This window comes from Schistocerca cancellata, chromosome 2 (genome assembly GCF_023864275.1).
Source record: "Schistocerca cancellata isolate TAMUIC-IGC-003103 chromosome 2, iqSchCanc2.1, whole genome shotgun sequence".
NCBI lineage: Eukaryota > Metazoa > Arthropoda > Insecta > Orthoptera > Acrididae > Schistocerca > Schistocerca cancellata.
This window is the reverse complement of record NC_064627.1, coordinates 1,152,304,740-1,152,317,141: the sequence shown is the minus strand read 5'-3', so window position 1 is coordinate 1,152,317,141 and position 12,402 is coordinate 1,152,304,740. Positions and strand designations below refer to the sequence as shown.

The following is a 12,402-nucleotide window of genomic DNA, read 5'->3' as shown; positions in this document are numbered from 1 at the left end:
TCCCCGTCGTCGCAAGAGGTCTGAGTACTGGAAGGTCACACTCGATTCTGCGGTTCTCCAGTTCCAGCCCCAAGTTGAGTGGTTTGTTGTTATTCTTTTGGTATCGTGCCACGGCGGGGGTATCACCGGATATGCAGGTAATTGACTCAGTAATTCTGTTATTGTAAGGCCCCTGTGAGAGTCTGTGAAAGTCTTTGTGCAAACTGAACACTGAGTTTCTTGATTTCTTAAAAAAAAACCAAAAACTGAGGGTTTAATGTTAATTCTCATTTTAATTGCGTTTGAGGGGACCAGTAGTTTAATTAAGTACTTAACGTGATTTATGTGGAACAGGCTTGTGCCCAATCAGTGAAGCACTACTGTTGCTTCGGTTTTACATAAGGGTAGCCTTGAGCAGCTTGGCTGTATCTTGTCCATATGAGAGCAGAATAACCAGTGGACATGTATGCATCTTAATGGTTTTTATGTTCGAGTCCTGTTTTGGTATTGTCTCACAGCTGTGATCTAGTTGCGGGGACAGAGTGCCGCCGCAGGTCTGTTTATTTAACTGTTTGTAGTTTGGCCGCCATTGTGTTGCACAGTTGACATTTTTTGAGTGCTATTTGTAATGTTATGCATAATGTAAAGGGACTTATACATTGTGAATTTAATTTAAGAATCGTAAGTATTTGTATGTATCTCCCAAGAATCTTGGTAACCGTCAGTTGACTCATGATTGAATTGTTATTAAATAAAAATATTTGTTTGGGAATGACATTATGACGCATCGAGTTGGGCCACCCTTCCACGTGTTTTCCTTAAATTAATGGTTCAAATCGCTCTGAGCACTATGGGACTTAACATCTATGGTCATCAGTCCCCTAGAACTTAGAACTACTTAAACCTAACTAACCTAAGGACAGCACACAACACCCAGCCATCACGAGGCAGAGAAAATACCTGACCCCGCCGGGAATCGAACCCGGGAACCCGGGCGTGGGAAGCGAGAACGTTACCGCACGACCACGAGATGCGGGCCTTAAATTAATCCCGGACCTTGTTCAGGATATCAGGATCGGTTAAAAAAGTTTACTGAAGACCTCTATGAGGAGGAGGAATTCTGATTACGTGCAAGAAGAAGAAAGAGGAGTCGATGGGGGAGAGACAGGGGACCCAGTACCAGAATTAGATTTTAAAAGACTTTTGGAAGACTTAAGATCAAATAACGCAGAACCGAAACATCACATTCCATTGGAATTTCTAAAACCATTTAGGAACTGACAACAAAACGATTACACACGATGGTGTATAGAATGTATCAGACTTTCGATGGATCATCAGACATTCGGAAGAACATGATTAACACAATTCGAAAGTATTTTTTTCTGCTTTCCGTCTTTCCCTTAGTTGCTTTAAATTCTTCTCTCTCCCTCTCCTCCCAACCCCCCTCTCTCCACCCCCTCCGCCCCACACACACACACACATGAACACATATTTATATATATATTACTACAAAAATAAATAAATAAAATAAAATAAAAAACACTTATACACAGCAAAATACACAGACACACACACATACACACAACAAATGGAAAAAATAATCAAACCACAACACAAACAAAAGAAAGAAAAACACACAACAACAGTTGGCAACGCTACACTCCGAAAACACATATATCTTGATCACAAAATGGAAAGTGCAAGTGATATATGCGATGTGACAAATGTCTGTGAAAGGACACTAGAAATCGGCCATCTGGAGTATGGAAACTAACGAATATATCTCCAGGACCACACACATGAGTTAACTGCGCTGGAAATCATAACACACCTCAGCAGAAAGCGCTGTTGCCGCTCGCACATAGACACGACGTTTGGGACGGACAGTGGAGGTTGCTATCGGACAGGTGAAAAAGAGAGCCCGCAATCTGTCGAAAAATGTGGGACGTCGCTGAATGCGCAGGACCTACACAAAACATCGGTTTAAGGACATAAGAACGATGGACGTTGTATATGAAACTTTCCTCAGAGTGACTGAGAGCACGGCAGTCATGAAAGGAAGCACCCCTATTGGCTGAGGAAAGAGACAGAAACAGCGGGGGACGATGTTTTTGTCAGAAGACTGTTAGGAAGAATTTCACTGGTTAATTTTGAAAATTTTTTCGTTACTGTGTCTCTTAAACTTCTTTGGCTGAAGAGTGGAGTATTTTTCCACAGGCAGCTCACACTTGCCCTTCTGGGATGAGGCAATGGTATGATAACAAGGGAACGAAAAAAATGTCTACGGCTGCAGGTCCTCGGGTCCTGTTCATGTCTGAGATATCTTTCCTTTTACAGTTAACGAGTAAATTAAATACTTGGTTCAGTTTATATATACCTGTTTTGTCATCACTTTGAACCAACACCAGACATTACCACTGACACTGCATCAAATATTGGGTGGCGCGGAGAAATGGGAATATTTGAAGCCGATGCTGGCGGCAGCGTAGATTTCAATAAATGAGATGAAAATGTCAAACTGCCGAATAATAATGGATATTTAGTTGCAGTCGGGTACTGGAGCGGCGCGGACCGTGCCATTGTCTTGAGTGACAGTGTGACAGCTGCAAAAAGCGTGTTTCGTCGCCACTATAAGATCTCGGCCTGTGGTCAAGTTCCTTCTGCACACACGATCAAAACGCGGGTTCGTAACTTGGCAGAGAATCTTTGTATATCCATCTTTTCAGAGATGGTTGCGGGACTCGACTTTTAGATACAGGATGTCAAATTAAACCTTCCAGCCGTCTAGTTTCCAAACTACCAGTTTCAGCGATTTACTACGCCATCTTCAGGCCCCTGACCAACGTAGGAAGATTCCACCTCGGTTGTGATCAAAACAGGGGGCCACCAATACAGGTGTTACTAGATTTCTGCTCGCTACAGCGGCTGTTCAGGCGGCACGCAGATGATGGTTGCAGGTATCGCTATAGCAAGCAGACATCTGCTAATAGCGGGACTGCTGGTCCCTGTTTTGATCAGAATCGAGGTGGAATCTTCGTACACGTCGGTCACGGGCCTGAAGATGGCGTAGTAAATCGGTAAAACTGGTAGCCAAATAAAATAAGTTTGGAAACTAGACGGCTGAAATATGTTTAATTTGACATCCCTCTTTGAAAAGAATGGATCGGCTCTGAAAAATAAAGCCTAGAAGATTCTTATTTTCCGTTCGTAGCCCCGAACTCATTGATGCTGCGCAGGATGCAATGGTAAGGAGTCGTCTTTCGGTGTGAAAATTGCCTCGTCATCGGGGCTCTGACGCCGGAGAGTGCAAAGCATACTCCACAATCTTCAAATTCATCCTAATGAGCATTTGTTGCACGTACAATTTTGTGGAATTCTCTTGGTTAAAATAATTGAGGATGCTAACTTTACCGAAAGTTTTTGCATGTCAAATGAAGCCGTTTTCACCTAACTACATCAGCGAAAAAAAAAAGAACATGCGTTACTGGAACAAAACTGCGCTTCACAAGCTTCGGTTAAGCGGTGCTAAAGTTAATGTACGGTCTGGAGTGTCGTGTCGTGGGGTGATGCTCCTTGACTTCTTTGACGGTGAAGAAGGTCCCACTGTCAGTGTAACGTGTCCATGTTATCTGAATATCAGAGAGAAATTTTTGGCCCAAGGCTCCATTCTCTCCCAGATATTGATATTCAGCACACATGGTCTGAACTGGATAGAGCCACATCACACAGTGGCAGACTGTTCACGTACTAAGTGAAACTTTGTTTGGGGATCGCAAAATTTCAGGAAATGCTAACATCGGTTGGCCGCCATGATTTCCAGACCTCTCTGTGTGTGATAGCTTTTTATGGGCGAAAAAACCTTACTTCGCTCAACACTCACATTGAGGAAAACACCGCCAACATCGCAGAGAATCCATTGCGTCGCATTGTTTGAAAGCTCCAGAACCGACTTCTGAATGCTTATGGTGAAATGAGCAGCACTTAATGACGTAATTTTGAAACGTGTTACATAATAAAATTTCCACTCTTGTGCAAAATACATTTCAGCATCAAATACAGTTTTGTTTGCTAATTATTTAAAATTATCCAGTTTCTCTGCGCCAGTCTATATAAGCAAGGCTGAAACAAGTGCTATCAGTTTAAGAGTTGTCTTACGCAACTATTCTAGTTACATACACCGCACACATCGTGTTTCAATATATGCATATTGACTCTGGCTGAGGCAGGTTATTTTGCAGCTGTGGCTCATCACGTCACAGTTCGTGCTTTATAGAGGCTGTACATAACAACAACATGAGAAATCCGTCAGCTAATACTTACTACATCATTATCTTATGCTAAGGCTAATTTGCTATCTAATTTAGTGATTAATAGTAGAAAAGAGTGGTCCTCATATACAGTGACATTTCTTTATTCATGGAAGTAATTGTCCAAGATAGCGCAAATGTATCATAAACGAAAATTTTTCGATTTCATCCCCACCTGATCAGAATCAAATTTCACTACTAACCCATCTTTGGGGAATGTGATACATGCACGGTGGCGCACCGCACATTTCGCTGCTGTTCTAACATTCCTGTTGGTATAATTGCAGAACTGGAGGCAGCGAGCTGTACAGTCTCGCCAAGATTCACGAGATGATCCTGAGGCACTCAATGGAGATACAAGAGCAGCATCGCACACAAATGTGAGGACGACATGTAGAACTCCTCCTCCGTCAGCTACGGGTGTACAGTAAACTGTGACATGTGACGCACTGAAGCAGTACTGTATTCCTTGTTAAGATACAGCATGATTGGAATTTGAACCCGCTTAGATGGGGACTTCATCAGAAAGTTTACATTCAAAATACTGACTGAAGCAACATTTTATACTGAAGCCAATGGTGGTTCGTAAGAGCACAGGGTGTGAGGAGTATAAGTGCAGATATTGTCATCACTGGCACCTCGATACATACCTGCTTCACTGGGTTAGTTGTTCTTCCTCTGCCCCCTGTCAGTCTTCCCGAAAACACGTCACATAATTTACTTTATTTTCCAAGTCATCAGTCTTGTGATTGGTCCTGTGCCGACCTTTTCATCTCATAGTAGCAGATGTAACCTACGACCTTAGTCAACTATCTGCTGGATGTACTCCAGTCTCTGTCTTCCTCTACAATTTTTGCGCTCTACAGCTCCCTCTAGCTCCATGGAATTCTTAACAGATGTCCCTTTTTATGAATGTTTTCCACACATTACTTTCCTCGTCGATTGCACTAAGAACCACCTCATTCCGTACCATATCAGCCCACCCAATTTTCAACATTCTCCTGTAGAACCACATCTCATATGCTTCAGTTCCCTTCTGTTCCGTTTTTTGTAGGTCGTTTGAAAATGAATGGCATTGTATTAATAATTATTATTTATTCACAACTGTGACAAAAAGTTTATTTCTCAATAATATTTCATAAAGGCATCCTATGGTAACATCTCGATAAGGCGACCTGTGTGAACGCAAATCTGTTAATCCGACGTGGCGGTCGGGGAGGAAACTGAAAATAAAATACGTAAGTACTGAGTGGTCGTCATGTAATGAGTTGCTAAAGGACAGAACTGCTGAAGGTAACACGCAGCATCATGGGAGAAAGTGCCTCTCACTCGTTGTGGAATTTGGAAGCAAACTCTAAGATGTAACTGTTTGACTTTCCTTACTGTCACGCTTCAGTGGCTCGGCCTCACCATACTGTATCTGTTGGTGGCAGAAATGCTGCAACCTCACCTTCTAAGTAGGCGTCATAAGGGGCGACCAGGCGGACAGAAGAGTCAGATGAGAGCTGTGTGTACCGTACGACGGACTCCGTCAATAAATCCTCGCTTTACCGCATTTTTCGTTACGAGCTAGCCCAGATTGGCTGGATTCTATTTCTTGCGACCCCCGACCACTAAAATAGGGTGTCTAACAGGCAAGTCTCCATTCGTGGACAATGTTTTATTTGGTTAACCAGTGAAGTGGTTCAAATGGCTCTGAGCACTATGGGACTTAACTTCTGAGTTCATCAATCCCCTAGAACTTAGAACTAATTAAATCTAACTAACCTAAGGACATCACACACATCCATGCCCGAGGCAGGATTCGAACCTGCGACCGTAGCGGTCGCGCGGTTCCAGACTCTAACGCCTAGAACCGCTCGGCCACTATGGCCGGCTATGATTAGATTAGATTAAATTAATACTAGTTCGATGGATCATGAATACGATATTTCGTAATGATGTGGAACGAATCAAATTTTCCAATACATGACATAATTAAGTTAATTTAACAACATACTTAAGTTAATGTAACAACTTTTTTATTTTTTGTGTTGTTTTTATTTTTTATTTTTATTTAATTTTTTAAAATTTTTTTTCTTAATTTATATCTAAAAATTCCTCTATGGAGTGGAAGGAGTTGTCATTCAGAAATTCTTTTAATTTCTTCTTAAATACTTGTTGGTTATCTGTCAGACTTTTGATACTATTTGGTAAGTGACCAAAGACTTTAGTGCCAGTATAATTCACCCCTTTCTGTGCCAAAGTTAGATTTAATCTTGAATAGTGATGATCATCCTTTCTCCTAGTATTGTAGTTATGCACACTGCTATTACTATTGAATTGGGTTTGGTTGTTAATAACAAATTTCATAAGAGAGTATATATACTGGGAAGCTACTGTGAATATCCCTAGATCCTTAAATAAATGTCTGCAGGATGATCTTGGGTGGACTCCAGCTATTATTCTGATTACACGCTTTTGTGCAATAAATACTTTATTCCTCAGTGATGAATTGCCCCAAACTATGATGCCATATGCAAGCAATGAGTGAAAATAGGCGTAGTAAGCTAATTTACTAAGATGTTTATCACCAAAATTTGCAATGACCCTTATTGCATAAGTAGCTGAACTCAAACGTTTCAGCAGATCATCAATGTGTTTCTTCCAATTTAATCTCTCATCAATGGCCACACCTAAAAATTTTGAATATTCTACCTTAGCTATATGCTTCTGATTAAGGTCTATATTTATTAATGGCGTCATACCATTCACTGTACGGAACTGTATGTACTGTGTCTTTTCAAAATTCAGTGAGAGTCCGTTTACAAGGAACCACTTAGTAATTTTCTGAAAGACAGTATTGACAATTTCATCAGTTAATTCTTGTTTGTCAGGTGTGATTACTGTACTTGTATCATCAGCAAAGAGAACTAACTTTGCCTGTTCATGAATATAGAATGGCAAGTCATTAATATATATTAAGAACAACAAAGGACCCAAGACTGACCCTTGTGGAACCCCATTCTTGATAGTTCCCCAGTTTGAGGAATGTGCTGATCTTTGCATATTAGGAGAACTACTTATTTCAACTTTTTGCACTCTTCCAGTTACGTACGAATTAAACCGTTTGTGCACTGTCCCACTCATGCCACAATACTTGAGCTTGTCCTGCAGAATTTCATGATTTACACAATCAAAAGCCTTTGAGAGATCACAAAAAATCTCAATGGGTGGTGTTCGGTTATTCAGATCATTCAAAACTTGATTGGTGAAAGCATATATGGCATTTTCTGTTGAAAAACCTTTCTCGAAACCAAACTGACATTTTGTTAGTACTTCATTGTTACAGATATGTGAAGCTACTCTTGAATACATTACTTTCTAAAAAATTTGGGATTAAGCTGTTAGAAGGGAGATTGGACGGTAATTGTTGACATCAGATCTATCCCCCTTTTTTTGCAAAGGTATAACAATAGCATATTTCAGTCTGTCAGGGAAAATGCCCTGTTCCAGAGAGCTATTACACAGGTGGCTGAGAATCTTACTTATCTGTTGAGAACAAGCTTTTAGTATTTTGCTGGAAATGCCATCAATTCCATGTGAGTTTTTGCTTTTAAGCAAGTTTATTATTTTCCTAATTTCAGAGGGAGAAGTGGGTGAGATTTCAATTGTATCAAATTGCATAGGTATGGCCTCTTCCATTAACAGCCTAGCATCTTCTAATGAACACCTGGATCCTACTATATCCACAACATTTAGAAAATGATTATTAAAAATATTTTCAACTTCTGACTTTTTGTTCGTAAAGTTTTCATTCAATTTGATGGTAATACTGTCTTCCTGTGCTCTTGGTTGATCTGTTTGCAGATCACGTTCACTCCTTCATGACGATCATGTTTCCCTGCGGCAGTGGCATTTTTCAGCATAATAATGCCCCATGACACAAGGCCAGGAGTGCAATGAAGTGGTCTGATGAACACAGTGGTGAGTTCTAGTTGATTTGCTGCCCCCCCCCCCAACTCGCCAGATCTGAACCCGATCGAACATATGTGGGATGTGATTGAACGTGGCGTCGGAGGTCAGCGTCCCCTCCTCGGAATTTACGGAAAGTAGGTAACTTGTGTGTGCATATGTGGTGCCAACTCCCTCCAGCGAACTACCAAGGCTTCGTTGCTTGCAAGCCACTACGCGTCGCCGCAGTTATCCGTGCCAAAGGTGGAAAAAGCGGCTATTATGTAGGCGGTCATGATGTTCTGCCTGGTCAGTGTATCTGCTACAATGTGTGAGTGTAATTGCCTCTGCAACAATGAGACACGTTGTTGACGTAATTTGTCTAGAAGAAAAAGGCAGGAAGTATCAAATGAAGTCTTATAAGACCATGCATCACTAATTTCAATTAGTTATCGGATGAGATTAAAGTAGCGCTCTCAAATCTTTTCACGTTTTTTCACACTGCATCATTCCCATTACGAGAGAGTAGTGATGTGACGGTGATAAATGTAAAATATTGTTGATGTTTATTTTTTACCATACTCGTGTGTGACCTACAGGCAGTGCGATTTTTTTAAGCGACTGGTGTCGTGAAAAGGCAATTTGTAGTTTACATCAGGAAATTCGCTTTAAGAAGCGTTATAAACGACTATTACTAAAGACAGTACTTAATAAGAACAGTGAAAAGGGTGCATTACAGAAATCGAATTTTCTCTGAAATGCCCTATTTTTTAATGGACTGCAACGTTAGTGTCAATATTACACATGTAGTAAAGTTGACTAACTTGAATGCTTTAGACAGGGACTAGTGGTTGGAAAGGAGTATTTTTTTTAAACAAGTAACTTACACTTTGTAATAGGTAGTTCAGCTCATAGCAAATGATAAAGGTAACGGTTGCCAGTCTCGAAGAACCCATTACTATATAATATGTTTACAGAACTGAGTTATTGGTTCCAAATAATCTGGCCCAACCACGCGTTGTTTGTGACATGGGCGTAACGATGCTCCGCAAGTGTTCTACATACTGTTCTCGTCGAAGAGTACACTTCACGGGAAAGCTGATGGATACTGTTTAATCTTTTTGTTTTCTTTTCGCTGCTTATTCATCCGGGTTTCCGGAAAATGCATGCAGCCGCATCGTACAATAAATGAAAGTAAGCAAATTCGAGTAACGAGTAATATATCATCTTCAACAATCAGTCAGGACCAGTAAATAGTGATAAATTCTGTTATGGGCGTGTTACAGACGATTGTGGATTGTTTTTCAAGTCAGCGCCATTAACGTTAATGAGAGATACAGCTGTTTATTGTGAAACCTGTCTGGAAAGAGGCGCTTCGCATGTACCACTTATTCAGGATCTCGTTCGGCCTGAAACTCATACAGGGGTTGGACAAATATGTGGAAACACAAAAAACACATCGCGTTGCCATACCTAATACAGCGGAGAAAACCTGTTTGCTTTCGAAACAGCTTCCAGTCGCCCAGGACTGGATAGACGTAAGTCTGGTATGGTTTTGAAGAGGACCGTGCGCCTGCCGTTCTCCCTACAAAATGGTCGCAGGTTGAGGTCACGACGGTGGAGGTGGACGGCCTCTCGACAGCAGACCTCAGGGCCTCAGCGATGTTGAGGTCTGGTGGCAGCGGTGGCCAGGGGGACGCGGCAGTTCGTCCTCGTGCCCACTAAGGGCAGGCAGGTTTTGTGGCTTCGACACAGCGTTTCCCTGTTACGGCCATTTCGATAACTGAAGTGTGGGTTTGGAATTGCAGCCCGCCCTGAACTTCCCAGCTTACGGAGCTCCCTTGGTGTCGTTTTACTCGGGGGATGCGAGAGTGAGACATTCAGTCCTGCAGTGACTTTTGCAATTCTCTTCAAAGACCGTCTTTTACGATCACTCAGCAAACACCTTCTTCCATGTTGTTACTTAGGGGATGATGTTTTTACACTTTCCCAGCATGCGGTATAAATCTTCCATACTGAGCCTCTTGTATCACTAAACACCTTCGGCTCCCTGGTAACGGAAGTGGCCACCAAACGAGCACCAGTAAGTTGCCCGTGTTTGAATTCACTCAGCTGCGACATGGTGCGCTCACAACTACACAGAAGACGGCTGACACGTGAAACACACTGAGGACACTGCACAGCCGCCGCTCGTGCTCCAGTAGAACGGCGAAACCTGTGGGCTCGGCTAGCATCTGCATTTATGTTCGAGCATGCATTTCTCGAGGTGTTCCCACATTTTTGTTCAAATCCTGTAATTTAACCATTGGATCCTTACCTCAAAACTTTCAGTTTACAATCTGTCTTCTGCATAATTTACACACTATAAAGATTTATAACCCTATGTAACGTAAATTTATGCTTCTGCGGTTCTGCCTTTCGCTAGTGTTATAGTGAAACTTGGCTTAAAAACCAGTGGCAACATAAAGCTTTACTGCAACAAATGAATGACAATGGCCTGGGTTGACAGCTTATCTGCATTACCGTTGACTGAAAAAAAACCTCATCGATGTTATTGGAAATCCCCTTTCGATCATCAACTTTTGGATGTTGCAGCTTTTGTTACTTTTACGGTTTGCAAATGGAAATAGGAGAATTTCTATCCAGTTTTCCTATGGTTAACTATGATACAAAGCAATGATATAGCAGTACTACCTTAAAATTCATGCTATTAGGGCATGGGCTGTGATTGAGTCTGCCTCATTTTGTAATTTTCTTACTCGCTCGGATTTCTGTGATTTCGAACTCTCTCCGTTTATTTCTTATTTTTACCATGTGATATAAGTACACGTCGCGTTCCGGGTAAACAGGTGTGTAAGTTGATAGTGTAGCTTAGACGGAACAGATTGATTGTGTTCGCCGATAAAAGCTGTATCATAGAACCTGATGTCTACCTGGCCTCTCTGTAAATCCTCTACCACCAGGAAATTGCTATCGTAGATCGAAGGGTACAGAAAACGGCACAAATATATACGGTAAGAACCAAGAACACCGGCTCAGCTCTCAATATTACAATTTTTGTGTCAATCATTTTGGCTACTCCAAACATAACATCTTCAGATCAGAATTCATGCCACTTGGGAAGAAGCATATAATTCACAGCTTCAGCTCACCGCACTGTCCACAGCTGAATTAAGTACTAATTGACTTAAAAACTATAAACTGACTTGTCCCATGCCTTTATGATATATCGCACGGGTTAATTAGCTTATCACATTTGCGAAGACAGACGTATAAAAATCGTTGCCGATCGTTCATTTGCATAACGTTTTTGTTAGATCTGTGCATTTAGTCATTTATGAAACGCTTTTTTCTTGTACAATATGTTCGAGATGAAAGGATTTTCAGCGTTGTATCAAGCTCGAAGACAATACCAGGTTACGCATTCTGTGCGAAATATGCACTGCCCCTGTGCAGCTACCAAGGGCAAGAATTATTCAGCCTTGAAATTACTTCACGGAGCGATCAGATATATGCCTAGCTGTTGGTGGAGATTATGTGAAATAGTGAAAAAGCTAATCGTTATTGAATAATAATTTTCTGCTGCCTTTCTACTGAACGTGTCTTGTAGCATAACCGTACACTTACAATACAGTTTTGCGAATCTTGGTACTACAGGTGTTGGAATACGGCCACTTAATACGACACTCATTGCTGACTCAGCCGGCATAAAGCGTATTGCCATATCTCAAAGGTTCTGCTTTAACAAGTTCATCGTTGTACGAATAACGTGTTGTTACGGACTTTCAGATCCGGTATTGTCAAGGATTTAGATGTTTAACGCTTCATTGTACAACTGTACTTTACTACACCGACGATCAAGAAATGATTCGTTGCGAACAGTATCGGTGATAGCAGAAGCTTACGAGGTTAGCACTCACCAGCGTAGGTGTAGCAACAGCAGAGGGCTGCCAGCGCTTTCCTGAGAGGCAGTTCTGCCAACAGTGAGCGCAGAGACTGGCTGTTACATGAAGCGATGCTCTAGGGTTGGGGGAGGGGGGGAGGGAAGGGGAGTAATGGCCTGAGGAAAGTCCGTGGAAGGGGGGGAGGGGCGGCCACCAGAGCACTAAACGGTGTTCAGGGTCGACCTCATACGCTCCCATAAAAAGCGACGCACTATCTCCTCTGATAAGCGGCGTAG

At 41.8% G+C, this 12,402-nt stretch overlaps 1 protein-coding gene across 1 annotated transcript in view; it reads right to left on the bottom strand.

Moving 5' to 3' along the window:
• LOC126163192 (cytochrome P450 9e2-like) overlaps nt 1-12,184 on the bottom strand; it is a 66,680-nt gene extending 54,496 nt beyond the window's left edge. Inside the window, exon 1 of the mRNA XM_049920144.1 lies at nt 12,143-12,184. The gene's annotated coding sequence lies outside the window, so the exon portion shown is untranslated. The remainder of the gene's footprint in view (nt 1-12,142) is intronic.
• Nucleotides 12,185-12,402: the final 218 nt, after the last annotated feature.